The sequence below is a fragment of the Dermacentor silvarum genome, chromosome 3 (genome assembly GCF_013339745.2).
Source record: "Dermacentor silvarum isolate Dsil-2018 chromosome 3, BIME_Dsil_1.4, whole genome shotgun sequence".
Lineage (NCBI taxonomy): Eukaryota > Metazoa > Arthropoda > Arachnida > Ixodida > Ixodidae > Dermacentor > Dermacentor silvarum.
In genome coordinates, this window is record NC_051156.1 from 52708178 (window position 1) to 52727809 (window position 19632).

The 19632-nt window shown below is 48.3% G+C and overlaps 1 protein-coding gene across 1 annotated transcript in view; it reads right to left on the bottom strand.

Annotated features, from left to right (window-relative positions):
• The window catches only part of LOC119444339 (3 beta-hydroxysteroid dehydrogenase type 7-like), a 127425-nt gene extending 111381 nt beyond the window's left edge, over nucleotides 1–16044 (bottom strand). Inside the window, 1 exon segment of the mRNA XM_049663291.1 lies at nucleotides 15923–16044. The gene's annotated coding sequence lies outside the window, so the exon portion shown is untranslated.
• Nucleotides 16045–19632: the final 3588 nt, after the last annotated feature.

A 19632-nucleotide genomic window follows, 5' to 3' on the forward strand; every position in this document is an offset into this window, starting at 1 on the left:
AACTTAAGAATCGAGCCCAATAATGCTTCGCATTGAAAATGCCATCACACTTTTGTTCGCCTGCAATAGTATGAACCTTTTGTAGAGCGCTGATTTCTGTTTGTAGCTGTTGAGCACTGTTTTCACATTTCTTGTCACGTCATGCTCTAGGTGCCAATCGTTGACCTCGGTTATTTCGACACATTCTGTTAGCAGTCCATTAACGTCTTTTTATTCATCAAAGCACAATATTCTATGCAGTTAAAAAAAAGATAAAGCCGGCAGATCCAACGCCCTGTGGGAATCGATGTTATGCGAAGCAGTGTGCCTTCCAAGTTAACGAAACGACCATGCGAGAACGAACACGTAGGCGGCTGTTTCACAACCTGCACGACACGCATTCCATGGCGTTCACGTTATGAACTATCATTTATGTCCGTCATACACCCTTGTCATACTATGCCAATTTCGGTACATACCAAGTTAACGAAACGACCATGAGAGCACCAAGACGTAGGCGTCTAGATAGATGGATACTCTCAAAGTGGCAAATGTTCGCTAAGGAATGCTTGCATTAAGAAAAAAAAAAAAACATCGGAGGACCTTTTCCGGTGTGATGTGCGCCGCCAGATATCGGGTGCATGCAGCTACCAGGTCCGGATCCGTGTATCGTTTGGCGCCCTCCCTAGTGAATATGGCTTCTTCGAAGGACGCCGGCTTGAACACTCCCGAGCAAACGTACCTGAAATGGGAAAGAGGGTAATGAGTGTCGTTGCTATGGAAACGTATAGGTGCTTCGGAGAAGGTAGCATTTATGTGCACCTGTCCCACGCGAAAGCATATTATTATCGTTACACTTTAATCCCGGTAACGTTTATAGAAGTGCACTCTTTCAAATTTAAAAGTAACAGCCATACTGGTACGTCTGAACAGCGTTTAACATTCGTATGGTTGTGATGTTCCGATTGTTTCTTTGGTACAGGCAACACGAGTGAAATCAACGTTAACGGAGCAATATACAAGTGACTTCGGTGCCTGGCTCAATGTTACTTTTACGCAATAACTGTTCATTCGACAGTATAGCCTTGTGTTACGTACGTTTACGTGACAAAGGGGAAGCAGGCGTGTAACTTATCATTCGAACGAGGTCGAGGCATGGTCCAAGTGCAAGCCGAGAACACTGGTAGTAGAGTGTACTAGAAAGGGGGAGTGGGTCCATCGGACGCCTTAGCAAGCGCCGGGGGTGAAGCGAACAACGCGGGAAATGTAGAGGCGCTGCCGTCGCCTTCTTCTGAATCTCCGGCCAATAAACTTTGGCTACGGCTGTTTCGGCAGCGCTCATTGGCTGAGGCGAGCTCGTGGGCTGAGTAGATGTCGTCTGCTCGACGCACCGTCATTGTTGCGTCTTTTGCGTTCTTTCCGCCGCTCTTTTTCCATTTTATTTACAATAGATCGGTGAGTAATAATCTCAGTGTTACCGCCACCGAGTATCCGCCTGTCAAAGCTCCATGCAGCTGTGGTAGGGTCTCTGACGCGACAAGCGTCCGGCCGGCGAACGGGGCGGCTCATTCGGAAGAAAACGACGGTGGCGCCACATAGATTTTCAATAAAAAATGCCTCAGCGCAGAGCCCTAGTTGGATCCACTCCCCCAATCTAGTACACTCTACTGGTAGGTCGCACTCGCAGGGCGCGGAACGGCGCCATTGTGCGATGTCCATGCTTTACGTCGTCTGTTTTCTCGTGTTTTATGGCTTTGTGATGTGTACACACGCACAATCAACAAAAGCGTGTAGCATGCTCTTGGCGGTTACTGAAAGGAGCCAGTGAAGCATGGCGCCGTGGAAGAATCGTAGATCATTCGCGAATGCTGCAGCAATCGCTCAAGTGTTCACATCCCCCATCGGTAAGTTGCTGTCACGGGTGAAACTTCGATATTATTAGTACAGTTACAGCGCTTATAGTAAGTAGTACATTCTTGAGCAAGTACTTACAAAACAAATTCCAGCCTCCGTTTTGTGTAGCTAGTTTGGGAACGGTGTAATGTGCTCCCAATACCTTAGTATGCTTTTCGTTCTTGACCCGGGTTAGTCATCGTCACCGGAGCGTAGTGCGTTAAAGAGTCACAAAGGCAACTGTTCTATCCGAGACACCTAGTTGATGGAGCGCGATGTTGAGGCCGAACGTCAGCGTCGTCTAGCCCTCCAGGAACCCGACAACAGTGTGCACGCCTAGGCAACGCTAGCGCCAACTTCCCCGGTGCGACGGCCAGGTTTCAACGCGAGTTTCTCTACCGGAACTTCGGAGCCAGCTGCAGCGCGTGTGACCGGTTGTGGTTCGAGCACAACGTGGTACTCTTGAGTGTAATTTGTTCGAAGGAACACCGAAGAAACGCACGACAAGATTCGCTTACCCTAATTTCCTCGACAGGGGAAGGGCTACTAATGTTTTTTTTTTCTTACGAAGTACAGAAGCTCATGGCTTTCAGGCGCCATCTTTGCAACTGTTATAATACTGCACGCATCAACCGCGCAATATGATACCTTCAGAGTTCGCTACAATGATTTCAATTTAATCGCCGCTTGGTGTTTCAAGCGCATCACAAAATGGATTTGGGGCTGTTCTAACCAAATGAAGTGGTCGCATCGAGGCGTGAACGCAGTTTTTTGTGACCTCTTGCCACCATGTGTTGATCATTCTGCAATCTTTGGGATACCTCGAAACACATGGATGAGGTAGCGTGAAGGTGAGTCAGCCTAAAAAATAAAAAAAAGAAGGAATAACAAAAAAATACTAAAGAAAAAAAACTGAGGCAGAGAACTCTGAACAACTCATATCATATACCAGGATACACTTGTTCATTGGCAAATAAATGCGTGACTATAGTTTAGGAGTTACGAGACAAGACTTAACTGTGTTTGAAGTGTCTGTTTTATTGTGCAATTCTGATCCCACCACGGATAAATTGTTCGGCCTCTTAAGTGAATTGCAGAACTTTAGCACTTAGACTCTCTGCTACAAAGTAAAAGAGCAAATATAGTATACTACGTGCGGATCATCTGTGGCAGTGTTGCCGGTGGCTATTATAATTCATGCTTTAGTGAGGCATTAGTAGATTGACAAAAAATTCAAGGGTAACTCAGTTATCCCTACGTGGATTAATGCGAAAGTATTGCAACCACCGTGCAATGTTTAGACATTATGCCACAACGCAAGGTCATTTGTTCGACAGCCACCAAAGGTGGAGTTCCCGAACCCCAAGAAAGGTACTGGCTTCCAGTGCCTTAATAAACTCTACCCTAATTCACTGTGCCTTATTAACTTCGCCCTAATTAAAACCAAAGGTCGTGGGTACGATTGACACCATCGGTCGTGGGTTCAAGTGCATTAATTACGTATATATTGTTACGGGGAGAATATATATAGAATGGATATATTTACAGGGTAAGGCGCACAACGCTGCAGCAATCGTTCAGGGGAGCGCGTGCACACCAGAAAAACCACCCGTCGTCGTCGTCATCGTCCAAGCACCGACCACAGGATCGCCGCTCGTGACATTACCCGCCGGCGGCAGAAGCACCGTCCCGGTGCAATTAGGGCCCGGGCTGAGAGTGGTACGGTTTTAGACGCGAGACATGGACTACGTCACTCGCGATTGTTGCAGAGGCCGACGTAGGATTTAGCGAAGCGATTTCATAGGTCACATTAGTGACTTTGCGTACGACGCGGTAAGGGCCAGCATAACGGGAGAGAAGTTTTTCGCATAGGCCAACGCGACGTGACGGGAACCACAGCAAGACGAGCGATCCTGGAGGGAAGTTCACCTCCCGGTGTCGGCGGTCATAGAGACATTTTTGTTTGACCTGTGAAGCCGACAAGCGATCGCGGGCAACCTGACGGGCGATGTCAGCACGGGCAAGAGCATCACGAGCATAGGCAGAGGATGTGTCTGCGTGAGCATGAAGTATGGTGTCCATAGGTAATGGTGGGTCGTAGCCAAACAGTAGATAAAAAGGTGAATAGCCAGCTGTGTCGTGACGAGAAGAGTTGTAGGCGAAGGTCACAAAAGGCAAGTTAATGTCCCAGTCTCGGTGGTCCTCAGACACGTACATAGCAAGCATATCTGTGAGAGTACGGTTGAGGCGTTCAGTAAGGCCGTTTGTCTGTGGATGGTACGCAGTGGTGAACTTGTGATTGGTCTTGCAAGAACGAAGAATGTCGTCGACCACTTTAGACAGGAAGCAGCGGCCGCGGTCCGTGATTAACTGACGAGGAGCACCGTGGCGCAGGATGACGTCGTGAAGAAGGAAATCGGCTACATCAGTAGCACAGCTGGTGGGAAGTGCTCGTGTAACAGCGTACCGCGTTGCGTAGTCAGTAGCGACTGCAACCCATCTATTGCCAGTGGTTGACATGGGAAAAGGCCCTAGAAGATCGAGTCCCACCCGGAAAAATGGTTCATCAGGGATGTCGAGGGGCTGAAGGCTGCCAGCAGGCAGTAGGGCAGGAGTCTTGCGTCGCTGGCAGTGGTCACAAGCCGCAACGTACTGTCGCACAGAACGGTAGAGACCAGGCCAAAAGAAGCGCCTACGGATGCGATCATACGTGCGTGACACGCCTAGGTGTCCGGCCGTCGGTGCATCGTGAAGCTGGCGCAAAACAGTAGAGCGAAGATGCGCGGGGACAACAAGCAAGAGCTCAGCGCCGTCAGGCCGGGCGTTGTAGCGGTGTAAGGTGTCATTGTGGAGCGCAAACATCCGTAGGGAAGGGTCAGGGTGTGGCGAGTTGAGACCGTCTATAATAGGCCGCAAAGATGAGTCGCGGCGCTGTTCGTCAGCTATGTGGGCGAAGTCTGTAATGGCCAGAACAAAGGTGTCAGATTCATCTTCCAGTGTATCAGGGGGATCGACCGGGTATCGTGACAAGCAGTCAGCGTCTTGGTGAAGTCGCGGGCGTCAGGACTTTCTGGAGGCGGCGCCGGAGGCTCGAGCTCATTACAGAAATTTGTGCGCCGGTATCAACAAGAGCGGTAACTCCCACACCATCAACCAGAACTTCAAGAAGGTTGCATCGGGTATAAGGGACAATCAGAGGATTTTCAGGCCGGGTCGTAAATGCAGCGTCACCTCCGGGGGCTGCACTGGCTAGTTTTCCGAGAGGCGGCCAAAGGGAGACCGAGAGCGGCGAGGTTGGGGCGAGCGGGACTGACGGCGCTGGGGCGATGGTGAGCGGCTGATCCGGTTTTCCCTAGGAGGACGTTCAGCACTTGAGGCCTCAGGACGGAACGACGGGGCATATGGTGCATGGTCCGGGCGATTGTAAGTGTTTGGGCGATAGGACGTGGGCCAGCGGCTGCGGCAATGGCGGGCGATGTGTCCAATCCGAGAGCACGTGAAGCAGATGGGCCGGTCATCAGGTGTGCGCCAATCGGCTGGATTTCGATAACGTGGCCTGAAGGTCGTGTTCGGTCTTGCAGCAGCGACGACAGGGGCGACCGGGTTGGTAGCAGTATGACCGTTATCAAAGGTGGGTAAAATGCCCATATTCGCGACCTCTTGGCGAACCACGGCCTGAATTAGCGAAATCGGAGCCAGGTTGTTGCTTTGCATACCGTCATGAGGTGTAACGGGTGCCATGGCCTCGAGTTCTCGACGGACGATCCTGGTGACGTTTTCTGGAGCTTGCGCTTGCCGAAGCGTGGCTAAACCTTCGCAGGAGGACGTGGCAGCCGTATTAGGAAGTCGGTCGAAGCGGTGAGTGATACGTTGACTTTTGGCCAGCTCAAAACGACGACATTCAGCGATGACCGACTCCACCGTTGAGCAGTTCTTACACAGTAGCAGATTGAATGCGTCGTCGGCTATGCCTTACAGTACGTGGCCCACTTTGTCCACTTCAGGCATGTCCTTGTCGACCTTGTTGCACAGAGACAACACGTCCTGAATATACGAGATGTACGGCTCCGTAGACGTCTGAGCACGAACTGCGAGCTCCTGCTTGGCCGCTAGTTGTCGTGCGATAGGTCTCCCAAATAGATCGCGTAATTTCTGCTTACAGACGTCCCAACTCGTCAGATCTGCTTCATGCGTCTCGAACCAGAGTAGCGCAGTGCCCCGCAAATAGAAGATGAGATTCGCCAGCATTATGGTCGGGTCCCACTTGTTAGTGCGGCTGACGCGCTCATACATTGCCAGCCATGCATCGACGTCCACGCCGCTGGTGCCGTTGAATGTCCCGGGATCACGAGGGTGCAAGAGAATGACCGGTGACGGGTCTTGGTCACACTGGGTCGCTTGGTCGGTCATTGTGGTGGCAGCAACGCGCCGTCCGCTGCGAAGATCCAGTTCCCGGTGTTGTAGCGAGCGTACCCCGCACGTCCACCAAAGATGTTACGGGGAGAATATATATAGAATGGATATATTTACAGGGTAAGGCGCACAACGCTGCAGCAATCGTTCAGGGGAGCGCGTGCACACCAGAAAAACCACCCGTCGTCGTCGTCATCGTCCAAGCACCGACCACAGGATCGCCGCTCGTGACAATATGAATTACCTGTGGCTTCATTGCCTTGGCCTTAATTACCACCAAAGGTCATGGGTTTAAGTGCCCTAATTAACTATATTGTCAATAAATGACTGTTCACGATGAGCACAGCATCGGGAGGACAGACAGCTGGACAAGATGGCGTGCATACTCTGAAGCCTGCGTCCTCAGTCCCTACTTCCTCTTTTTCAGCGCCCGCACATGGCACAGCGCGCGTCCCAGTCTAACTTCTTTGTTAGCGCGGGCTCATGGCACCTTGTGGCATTATTCCCCCGCCAATAGACCAATCTCACCGCGAGTTACACTACGTCACCGCTGCCGCAGTGCATGCCCGTATTTGAAGCACTCGGTTCAGGTGCGTTGCTGCTGCATCGTTGAGCTGCTTTACCGAGCTTTTATTTGGATGAATCGCGATAGTCTGGTTCACGTACTGCGTGCCGGGATGCTACATCAACGGCATGAAACAAAAGGGTCTAGGATTCCACGTGTTTGCGAAGGAAACCAAGCTCCGCCAGGATAGGGTGCGACACATCAACAGAGTCGGACTGAGCGGCAAGTGCGGCATAGTTTCTTGCTCAACGCGTTTGTGAATTTCGTGTAATGCATGGGACTTTAGCAGTGTGCTACTGTGTCATAACATGCTTGTCGCCCGACTGGTGGGCCGATCAGCGATCGCAGCGCTTCATAGCGTGCTCCCAATCCCCTTGCCGAGGCGATCGCCGCCAGCGGCGACAGATTGGCTGCAACTTAATTTTCGGGCCAAATAGTGATCGCTAGAATGTAGTGGTGCCTAAATTGACCTCTTACGAAAAGCGATGATGAATTTCAAAGGTCTAGCATGAACGAGACCTCTGATACAAGCTATGCTTATTGCTATGGTATGATACAAGCTATGCTTAAATACCTTTCGGAAAAAAATTCAGTGCTCCACCACTTGATCGAAAAACCTGTAATCAAAATGCACAGGATGCAAGATTGCAAGGATGCAGGGTGCAGGCATGCCAGATTGCAAGCTTGTCACCGTCATTTGCATTTGCACTTGAGTAAAGTACCTGCTGGTTGTTTTCAGACACCCAACACCCGCGGCTCTTCGCTGACGTTTCGCCTGGGCTTACTACTACTACTACTACTAAGTATTTATTATGCATAAGGAAAGCTGTCACGCTAGAATTGGCACGTTGACGATGAGCCCTTTTTCGAGCGCGTTCATTCTGGATGGATTTTCATGAAAAGGCTTCAAAATTAAATCAGTCCGCTACGTATAAGACAATTATTGGCTCATACCCCCTTGAGCAATGGCTCATGCCCCCGTAAACGAGTCCTCCCTATTCGACGACAGAAGGGAAGTGAAAATGATTAGCGGCAACGCAGCCAGGGGTGGAATACGACGACGAATGCGGCGGCAGTGGCACGAGTGCGTCCCGACCACCTGTGCAGATCTGAAAGCAGCTGTTTGTTTTAGCTAGCATATGCACGCTTCGCTTGAAAACTCCCGATACCACTTTCTGTTGCTCAATACGTACAACATAAAAGTGTTTTTCCGACCGCGAAAGAAGCCCGCGAATAAACGAAAAGTGCCTCGAGTGGCCAGTCGCATGGTGATTCCGCGTGTATTCGGTGTTAAGCAAGGTACAAACCTAATGGCCGTCGTTACCGGGCTCATTATGTTCGCTTTGAAACACAGGTCACTCTTATACAGAAACACTAGTGCATAAGCTGAAACAAGCTGCAAGGTCACAAAAAATATTCGAGTAGTGGTAGAAATGCCGGACCTTAAAGAAATTTAGACATTCGCGCCAAGGGACGTAAATCACGAACACTTGCACTTCGTGGTGGTACTCCATTATTCTTTCGTTATTTTTTTTCTTGGTAGAAGTTCTCCCTCCGACACAAAGATGGTGACGTTTGCAACATGCTCACATATTCTGGAAATGTGGGCTTCTGTGGAAGCTTCGCTACCAATTCATCAGATTTCGACGACCATTATGGCCCCCATTATTGTGCTTTGAGCGTTCCTTAGTTTTCTGGGCTCAAGTTCGCCCAATAGAGACTTCAATTCGTGACTCGCAGTGCTGGCACTTCCGGTTTTTTACCGCGACTACAAAACGGCAATATTGAGATTTGGCAACAACGTAGGCCTGCGAGACCAACGTTTAGTACAATACGGGCTCTCATCTGTACAGCCTGCAACCGGTTGTAACGATGCACCCATGTAAGCTCCGCTATCTTAAAGGGCGTGTGTGTCACTAAATTGACGCAAGAATGTCGTTAATTTCCACTAAATGTTGCTGCAAAATGAATAAGACATTACAACTTTTTAATGAATGCAGGCTTTTTGGAACATGATAATATAAGTGAACGCGGCATAAATCATCTACCGAAATGTTCCATGTTTGTCTAGGGTCTGTGCGGGTGAGTAATAAATTGCAAATTTACTAGAAAAGTGCATTGGGTTTATCTCCTTTACTAATATACTTACATAAATACGGACGATGGCAGCTGAAATTCTTCATTGTTTACATTCAAATTTCGAGGCTACAGATACAGCTCGATTCAAAAGAGAACGAGTAATACGATTTTTCTTGCTTGCGAAGGCACTTCGTGCACTTTGTCCCTGCAAATTTTCTAGTTCCCGACACTCCTGAAAAGAAAGATAAGTTCTTTGACGCGCCGATGACAATCACTTGACTTTTATACAGGTAAGATATTATGTTTCCGCCCTGTGATCTACCTGAAACGTCCATGCATTACTGATTAGTCGAAAAGCCATTAGAAACGGAAGGAGTGTGCTTAGACTCACGCGAGCGATCCCAGTCGCTGACTCATTATACACCTGCTGCGCTCTAAATATCATCACAAAATTTATTGCAATATGTTTCGCTAAACACAATTACTAGTACGCTAGCAAGTTTCCACCGATCGGCGTACTTAATGAATGTGCAGAACCCGCAGTGTTGCACCCATTCAAGTTAGCTTTTTCCGGAATGAATGATTTTAGAAAAAAAATTGACTCGCCATCCCGGCCCTGCGAAAGTGGATGCCCAGCGAAGCTGTTGAGAACAACCACTACATGTTTTTAGGGGGGTATGCAATGGTTCATCGCTTAAGGGTAATGGTAGTAATGCTATTTTAGAGTAATGGCAGTAATGGGAGTAATTGTAATTTTGAAAGCACGCCGCCGCCCATAGCGGAGCTGCAACAACATTGAAATCAGTTGATAGGCTGGTTATTTTATGCACGAAAGGCTAAGGATGTTAATGCCCACGTCGCAAGCTGCCGTAGCCACGGCAGCTTGCGCAACATTAATCATTACCGGGAAAAGTATGCGGTGAGCGCTACGTGCTTCGCATTGTTATCAGGAGCGCCTTATCATCAATTGTGTAGTTAGGTTGCTTGATTTGAGCTTGTTATTTAATGAAACGTATGCTGTTCTGTACGTGGTATGTGCGATTCCGGAGAATGTATGCACTGTTCGCTTCATTTTGTTGAGTGCTTGTAGTCTCTGCCTTGCGGGGGTATGAGCGATTGATGATGATAGTTTTCTGTCGACGTTACACCACAAACAAATCCCGGGACCCTAGCCATAGACGGCTTCGCTGTAAAAAACATGTCGTTTGGGATTACGATTTGAATCCTGTGAAGTGCACCGTGCTACGAACCATAATGTGAAGACAGCCATTGCTTCACCATGTTCAAAGACCTCGACCGTCGTTCAGCCAATTTCCGCCAGTTACATGTAGCTTGAGAAGTGCCATTCTAAGAGTACAATTTCGAAGCAACTTTCTTGACCTCTAAGTCACTAAAATGTCGTCAAATGTTCTGTTACGTTGCTAAAAACGTTGCTGGTCGCTAAAGGCAAACATTTGTTGCTAATTCAAAAATGTTGCTAAACCGAGCGATAACATTGCTAGAATGGCAACGCTAGCTCACTGAACCATTTGTCGAACTTGGAACGGTTCATAAATTTTGTTCTGGCTTGTGTTTGGTTCCAAGATGTGAGAAAAGATAACCGTTTGGTTTGTTTTGTAGCGTTAGCTACACCGGCCTAGCCAAGCCCGTTTCGCGCGGCACATCAAGAGCCGTGCTGCGCATGCGCAAGGATCAGTGATGTCACACGGCTTGCGCACCGGAGCCACCGGAGCCGGCACCTCTCGCGCACTCCGCCGCCGCCGCGCGCGACTCACCGCCACCGGTCTGCGCATTCCAGAGGAGTGACGTCGCAGCCCTGGTAGACGCACTGGCGCCGGCGCGCGCTCGCTGTGGAGTCGCCGTCTGACACTGCGCTGGAGCCGCTGCGCTTCTGACTGGCGTTTGCCAGTGTGGTATAGCCACGGAGAAGGAGAGCGCAAATGCTGCTCAACAGCGCAGAAGAACGGAGAAGCTTGACTCATCGGATCCCGAAGTAGTTGCCTGGCAATTAGCGGTTGAGCGTAGGAGACAACCAGGAAAGCTAAGAATAATCAGCTGAACCTTTGCTAACGCTACGTATATCTTGGCATAGCCGAGCTAAGCCACTGCAACTTTTTGGCTCAGCTAGAAGTAACTGGTTAGCTCATTTTGACAGTTCACTTCCGGTTCAGTTCGACAGCCTACTCAAATGAGGCTCACTGACAAATCACGTGCTTTTCCAGCACTTGGTTATCTTATGCGTGTATATTATCAATATATCGCAGGTCTGGCTTGTATACAATTGGAGGGCGCGCCTCTAAATAATTATAATAATAAACAAGGCTGAGTCTTCTTTCTGCGCACATCGTAATAAAATTGGGGGTTTTGCGTGCCAAAACCACAATCTGATTATGAGGCACGCCGTAACGGGGTACTCATGAATAATGTTAATCAGCTTAGGTTCTTTAATTCGCACCTAAATCCAAGTACCAGAACATTTTTCCACTCGCCATGATCGAAATTATTCCGCCGTGGCCGACATCAAACCCGCTACCTTGAGCTCAGGAACGCAACGCCATAGCAACTAAGCTATCATGATGGGTATCTGCAGGTCGTGCTCTGCAGCTTCTTTTTTTCTGTACAGAAATTTTCATGCTCAGCAATAATTTGCGCCACCAAAAGTAATTTTGCTCTTCTGAATTTCCGAGTCCGAATTATGCTTATAACAGTAGGTGGCGCCCCACTAGAGCGTTTAAAGTATTACGTTTACGGAATACTTCAAGCCCTAAAAGAGCTTCTAGAAGCACACCGCACGGCGGGAAGTGATCCGGGATCGAATCAGGCACAGATTATCCCCAACGCAGAACAATCCTGCCACCATTCCCCCCGACATCAGAAAGAGATTCATCATAAAGCCGCTGCCAAAGAACCTGCTGGCAGGTCATCAAGGCGGCAGACCAAAAACAAGAGTTTAAGCCCTGCACAAAGCCTACGGGTCCAACTCCAAAGCATCCTTCATCGACGCTGCTCAATATTCCTTGCCAAATAACACGTACGCAATCAGCGTAATTACCCTTCCCTAGATCAACAATAACAACAACAACGACAACAACCAATCTGCGCCACGGGTAACACCAACAAGGACGGCCGGTTTTGTCCGTACCCTCATATCGGCGGAGGCAGAAGAGGCGGCCATTGCCCTCGCTGCAGCAGCCGGATTTACAACTATAATCACCGACTCAAAGACCACCATATCCAACTTTGCACGTGGAATCGTGGCCCCAGCCACGCTACGATTACTGCATCCCCTACTATCCCCCAAACAACAAGATAGTGAAGAATAACCCACCCCAATTTAATTAATATGGGTCCCGGCTCACGCAGGGAACCCGAGGAATGAGGCGGCCCACCAATGTGCCCAAGCATTCGTCCGCCGAGAGATGGGTCCCGTCTCTGACCCGGGGGACCAGGTCAGTGGGCCGCTGACCACATTTCACAATATTTAACAACACTACCCTCTCGAAAGACGGACAAAACCCCACCTCATGCAAAGCTCACCAAGGGACAAGATGTCACCTGGCGCCGACTCGAAACCCACTCTTTCCCAACCCACAAATATATACGTAATTTTATCCTGACTTGACAGACCCACACAACTCATTATGCGAGTTTGTAACCTCTTTAAATTATATTATCTGGAAGTGAAGGGAAGATTCCCCCCCCCCCCCCCAGGTCTCCTGGTCGGTCCCTCGCCTGAAGCGTGGAAAGCAGTACTCCGGGACCCGAGCCTGGAGGTTCAACTTCAGGCCATCAAAACAGCCGAGGAGGTGGCTGTAAGGCATCGCCTTGTAGCCAGCCCTCACTATACCAAATTGACAAAATAAAGCTTTTCTTCCTCCTCCTCTTAAATGTGCAAAATAGTCCATATCACGGCATTTCTTTTCTCGAAAAAATAGCTTAGCATCCAAAACTAACCTGTAGGAGTATAAACAAGCTACTCAAGATGTAGGTTGCGGCGTGAAAAATGCTTTCAGACGGATATATTGCGCATATACGGGACATAGTCTGCGCCTGAGGCGTCAAAGAAGACGATGACGAGGGATGAGGGAGGGGGTGAAGTTAAAGAGATAAGGAACGAGCAACTAGAAATAATTCTAGAAACTAGAAATACACCACAACTAGTATTTGTAAAGGTCCTGCTTGAAACTTTGAATGAACACATCAGTGTGTTAACAATTATTGGCGGTGGGCGACAATCTCTAGAGATAATTTTTGATAATATAATGCACCCAATGGGTTGTTACAGGATCATTTAACAGGTCTAGCGATAGATGCTATCACTGCCACAGTGAATGATAGCATCTTCATGATAGCATCCGCGGTGGCTCAGTCAGCCAAGGCGTTGCGCTGCTGAGCACGAGATCGTGGGATCAAATCCCAGCCGCGGCGGCCGCATTTCGATGGAGGCGAAATGCAAAAACGCCCGTGTGCTTCCGTTGTAGTGCGCTTTAAAGATCCCCAGGTGGTCAAAATTCATCCCGAGTCCTCCACTACGGCGTGCCTCATAATCAGAACTGGCTTTGGCACATAAAACCCCAGAAGTAAGAATCATTGCCACAGCTGTATAAAAATGTGAAGAAAATTACGGCAGAACCCATCTCACGATGGATGTCGACGGGAATGCGATTAGCATTCAAGTAATGTAGCGATATCCTGTATTGCTGAAGACCCGTTTGTTTCAAATCGTTCTGAGACTTCCATTGCTTCGGAGGGGGGGGGGGGGGGGGGGGGGGGAGCGTTCTACTCCGGGTGGCACGAGCGGCTCGAGTAGAACGGAGCCCGAGTGCCGGGGCCGCGAGGCTCCGGTGGAGCACTAGGGAGGGGCGCACGTTCTACGCCGCGCGCGGCCGCCTGGAAGCTGTATGTTCAAAACCATCTGCGGCGTGGACAGAGTGAGCCCTGCGCTGTGTTTTCTCGGATTAGTTCGCGTTGATGTGAGCTGCAGCACGAAGGTCGATTCGCTCGCTGCTGCTGCCGTACTTACTCATTCCAGGGTTGTGACAGCGAGCTTCCGCGGTCATTGAGTGAGATGCGTTCATGTTTACTTGTGCACGTGACACCATCCTTGCTAATGTAATTAGCATGCCTATGTTTACAAGTTTATATGGTTGATAAAACTACTATCGTTGCTTCGTATAGCTGTCCACTAATTTGCTATCGCAATCGATGCTTTGCCTTGCAGGTGAAACTACGAAACTGCGCCGATATAACGCACGCTGCGTTATATCGGAATAATTGCATGCAAGTGCTCTTTATCAGCTTTATTTGCTTCGCCCGAGGATGTTGTCGTTGCTTATGAAATGCGTTTGAAAAGAGGTAGCTCAGGGCGAGGATTGCTGTTGGCTGCTCCATATGGTATTGGGGTTGGATTTTTGCTGAAACATTCCTGTCACCTGTGTGAAGTCGTTACACCTTGAAGCTGCCGAAGCAGACATACCGTGCAGAGTACGTTTTTGCGTGCGCATTTCGTACTCAATTCAATTCTTTCGTGATTTTCCGTGATTTTGTAGTAAGCAAAAACTGGACGGTCATTTTTGGGCAACACGCTACGAGAGTAGCTTGACGGGGCCCAAAAGAGCTTACATAGCAACGTCAGCGTTGTACACAGTAATACAAGTACACATATAGTGCGACAAAATCCTCATTATACACGTACAAAGATCATTACCAGCAATAGCACTGTGGCTGCAGCAACAATAAAAAGGCAACGTTATTGTGCATCAAAACTGACAGCAATATATAGACAGAAGAAAGTAAGTGTTTCTACATATCAAAAATTGCAATTACAAACAAGTCAATTAAGTGGACCATGACTAAACATTCACATACAGTGTTTTCGGTGTTTCACACCTTAAAGAAAATAAAAATCAACAATAAATAAACACTCAAACCTGATCAAATAGAACCGCATTTGCTTTCGACTATAAATTCTAACATCAGCGTATTTACTTAAAGTCACTGGTAGATTGTAAGTTAGTCGCCGGTGTGTGTGTGTGTGCGGAAAGCTTCATTGTAGAAGAGAGAAAATAACGGAATAGGAAAAGCTGCCTAAAGGTGGGGCCCTTTGACCAGAGCTCCAATGGCGCAGGCTGCTCGCTGGGCATGGTGTTGATGCCAAAATGTATGGAAATGTGGAAGCACACATTTTCCAGGATTCATTGTGCTTGCAATAGGTTGGCGGCATTGTAAACACGCTAAACGTGCAATGAAATCTCCTACAAGTGCGTGAAAATTGCATCCCATGTAATAAACGGTATAGATAAATATGTTCGACTCGAATAATAATAAACAATGTGTACGCATTTCTGTCGTTGGCAAAGGTTCCACGTTTGCAATATTGCGTATAATTTTTTTTCTGTAAGGTAAGAAGTCTGTTTATATTAGCTTTGGTAGTTGCACATCAGACTGATTCACAGTATTTTAGGAGCACATTAAACAATGCATGATATATTAGCGGATACCGGTAACATGCTGCGACAACGAGATACAATATCTGTCACAGAAGATAGCTTTCTCGACAAATAGTGAGTCGACATATATACGCTGCGGAATTGCATCGGTGGTACAGCACTAAATCGCGCTTTTATTCACCCGTGTGTTTGCTGGCTTCGTTGGCAAGTGTACGCATCTTAATTAATGAATTCACAATTATCCTGCTTGAGGCGAATTTGACGGCACCCGTTCGGCAATTCCAATTGTGTACCTCGGTAGCAGGATCACCACAAGGAGAGATAAGCTCAAGTATAAGTCTGCACCAACGACATGTGCCCATTTATTGAGATGCAGATTACGGCAACGGTAGAATTAGAACAAACCGATTGAGACATGGCATTCTTCAACAAAACGATACGGCTACCTAACAGGAGCTCCACTTCATATGTCTGGGCTGACGGGACGCATCTGGCATGTATGCGGACTAGGTAGTCCCGAACTGCGCTATAGCATCGTGTGTACATGTCTGCTTTCGTAGGGGCGTGCGTGTCTCCTGCAGCTGTCACCGATGAATGAGCAGTCTGGCACCTGCACAAAGGGAAAATCACAGCTCAGAAATTCAGTCATCCTTGAAGTGGAATGTTGTTGTTTGCTACTGCATTCCAAGTGTACTTTCGAAAGGACACGCAAACTGGCCATATAAGGTGATGCACTATGCGTATAGATAAGGCTCAAGATAAATCTTATTTGCGCAGGCCACGCAGACGGCACCGAGATACACGTGCTCGCTGATCATTTCATGTTATTCATTTTTTTTTTTGCTGTGCCAAAATAATGGGCGTGGAATTTCTGTCCACACCCGATCACTGCGAATGGCCCTATCAGATGCAATGCAGGTCCACATTTTCGCAAGCAATAGGCATTGTTAATCACACCGTACATCGCACGCATGCAATTTGGTTCATTTCACTACGTGCAGATGAGCAGATATCGTCGCCGTTTTTCGCTACACTTCATCACGCCACAGCAAACGTGGTGGATTTGCGAAGAAAAGCCGATGTCATTGTTTTTCATTGCACAGTCCACCTAAGATCACCGTGTGGTTCATTTGCGCTAGTGAAAAAAGCCAGCGTAATCAGTCTGTCATCACGCAGTTTAATACAGGCCGATGGTCTCCGGCCCACAATACTGTCAATTTGGCTACCAGGATGATTGTGGAGATTCGCGAGAAAAAAGAAACTGGCTCGCTATTCCGGCCCTGTTTGAGTGGATCTCAAGCGAAATGTTGAAAACCACCACTACAACTGCTCAAGGGGGCATTCAATGCTTCATTGCTTTAGTGTAATGGTAGTAATGGTAATTTAGAGTAACGGTAGGAATGGGATTCATGGTAATTTTGACAGAACGCCGCCACCCAAAGTGCTGAAGCAACAACATTGAAATAAGTTACTAGGCTGGTTCTTTTATATACGCCAAGCTAGTGACGTCACTCACCCCATTGCCGTGGCAGCTTGCGCAATGGTAATCTTTACCGGGGAACGTATGCGGGGAGCGCTACGTGCTTCGCATTGCTATCAGGAATGACTTATCCTCAATTATCTGGTTCGGATGCTTGTTTCGTGCTTGTTTTTTATTGAAACGTATGATGTTCCCCCCTGCTGGTTGCATGCGCGATTCCAAAGAATGTATGCACTGTTCGCTCAGTACTTGAAGCCTGCTTCACCTCCGCCGCGGGTCCGCCCGATATTGCTCCGGGATCGGCCCACATTTTTGCCCACGGACGCCGCACTCGAAAAATGCCCGCCAACTAGAGGCTGACCGCTTCGCTGTAAGGTGCAGCAGATCCAACGAGTTGGAATCGTTGTTTGTGAGTGCATAAGGAGTCGGAACACGAGTACACGCACGCACGCACACACACACGCACAAGTGAGTGAGTGAGTGAAACAATTTATTTAGACCAGCGGATTGAGGCCTGGGCCTAGGCCGCGCCTAGGGGCCGTATTATGAAACGTTCGCCTAGGCGAAATTTCTTTTTTCGCTTTCAGGCGTGCGCCGATTGGATTTTTTAGCAAAATTGGATGAGCTGATTGGGTGGTTGAGCCCGACGTCATTCAATTTGCTCAACCAGCCAATCAGCGCGCATGCAGATTTCGCCTAGGCGAAATTTCGCCTAGGCGAACGTTTCAGAATACGGCCCTAGGTCTCCCGGCCGCCTCTCGAGCTCGCTGGATGGCCCATACTTGAACTTGCAGATCTCAGCTGATCAGCGCGGCTTTCCACCGTGCCCCAAGCTGTTCTGGGGAGACTGCATATTCATCCTGAATATGTGCGCAATCCCATAGAATGTGTTCTAGGGTGGCGTGTTCTGTCCTACATAATTTGCACAAGTCATCTCGGTATAGTTCGGGGTAGATGAGATGTAGGTGCACCGGGTTGGGAAAGGTTCTAGTTTGAAGTCGCCTCCAGTCAACCGCCTGAGATCTGTCTAATTTGGAGCTAGGAGGTGGGAATATGCACCTCGACTTTTGGTAGAAGCGGGTGACGTCGCAGAATCTGAACATTCTGTCCTTCTCCTTTCAGGTCTCCCCTCCCGTTCCTTCGGGGGAAGCTTCTTCGCGAGCGCGGTAAATGAGACCTCGCGCGACGCGGTGGGCTTTCTCGTTGAGGTTGGGAGCGAGGGATTCACAGGAGGTGTGGGCTGGGAACCAAATGATGTATCTGTCTTCGAATTCCTCTGATGATATTAACTGTGCTTTCCCGTGGAGTATGTTAGCGGCCTCGGACGATATTCTTCCTCGCGCATAGTTTCTGATGGCTGACTGCGAGTCGCTAATGACATATCTATATTTGGGGGAAATTAAGGCCTGAGCGAAAGCTACTTCTTCTGCAATTTTACTGTTATTAGAGCGTATCGAGCATGCGCTTTGCACTCGTGGTCGGAGTTTATTACTACTACGACGTAGGATTCGTGACTCGGGTACTCCGCTGCGTCCACAAACAACGCCTCCTTGTCTCTACCGTATGCCTTGAGTAGAGATTTAGCTCTGCTCTTCCTCCTTCCCTGATCAAGTTCGGGGTGCATATTTTTAGGCAGCATGGGGACCTGGATCTTTTGCCTGATTACCTTGGGAACCGACACTTGACATCCTTGTTGATTGTGATAGGTTATCCCTAATTTGCTGAGGATACTCCTACCCGTGCGCGAGCCGGCTAGTCTTTCCAACTGAGCAATCTGTTGAGCCTCTATCAGCTCCTCTAACGCGTTGTGTACACCCAGTTGAAGCAGTCGCTCAGTGCTGGTGCTATCTGGAAGGCCTAGAGCTTGCTTGTACGCCTTTCGTATGAGTGCGTTGATCTTAGCTTTTTCGGCTGAATACCAATTGAGGTATGCCGCCACGTATATAATGTGACTTATGGCGAAGGAATATATAAGTCTGACGACGTTAGCTTCTTTCATTCCCTGGTGTTTTTTTTGTGACTCTCTTGATTAGCCTTATTGCGTTGGTGACTTTAGTTACTAGCCTCTTGACGGTTTCTCCGTTAGTGCACTTAGATTCGATGATGAGTCCTAGGATTCTAATCTGTTCCACTATGGGGATAGTCCTGCCGTTTTTGGTGCAGGCGCACAAGTGCAGGCGCACAGAAATTATACCGAGCCATTTCTTAAGCGGAGTAGCTGACTACTAGTGAGTACGACGGACGCCTTGGACGCATCGTGGTTTGACAGGCAGCATGCGCATACGCACGTAGCGCCATTCGAATCCATTCCATCCGCAAGAAGCGTTTACTTCCTCATTACCGAGCAGCTAGCTGCGGATGCGAGAAGGGAATTCGTGTTTTATTTATTTATTTATTTATTTATTTATTTATTTATTTATTTATTTATTTATTTATTTATTTATTTATTTATTTATTTATTTATCCGCATTGTCAACGCCGCCACCGCAGCGCATGTTCGGAGGCGAGCGCAAATTAAGGGTCCCAGCGGCGCGCACGGCGCGCGTCCGCTGTGATTGGGTGGACTATTATCTTTTTTTTTTCTTTCACTTACATTGTTTGTTTGCTTGTCTTTCTCACACCAAGCATTCATTCACAAGCCACATGGGTGTGTTCAGATAAGGACAGACTTACAGGGGTCCCGACTATTTTTAGTTTTCAGCGAAGTTTTTATATGACGTGGGAAAATGTCTCTGTAGAAAGGAATCAACCTTTGTTTTGCGAAACTTAGCCCT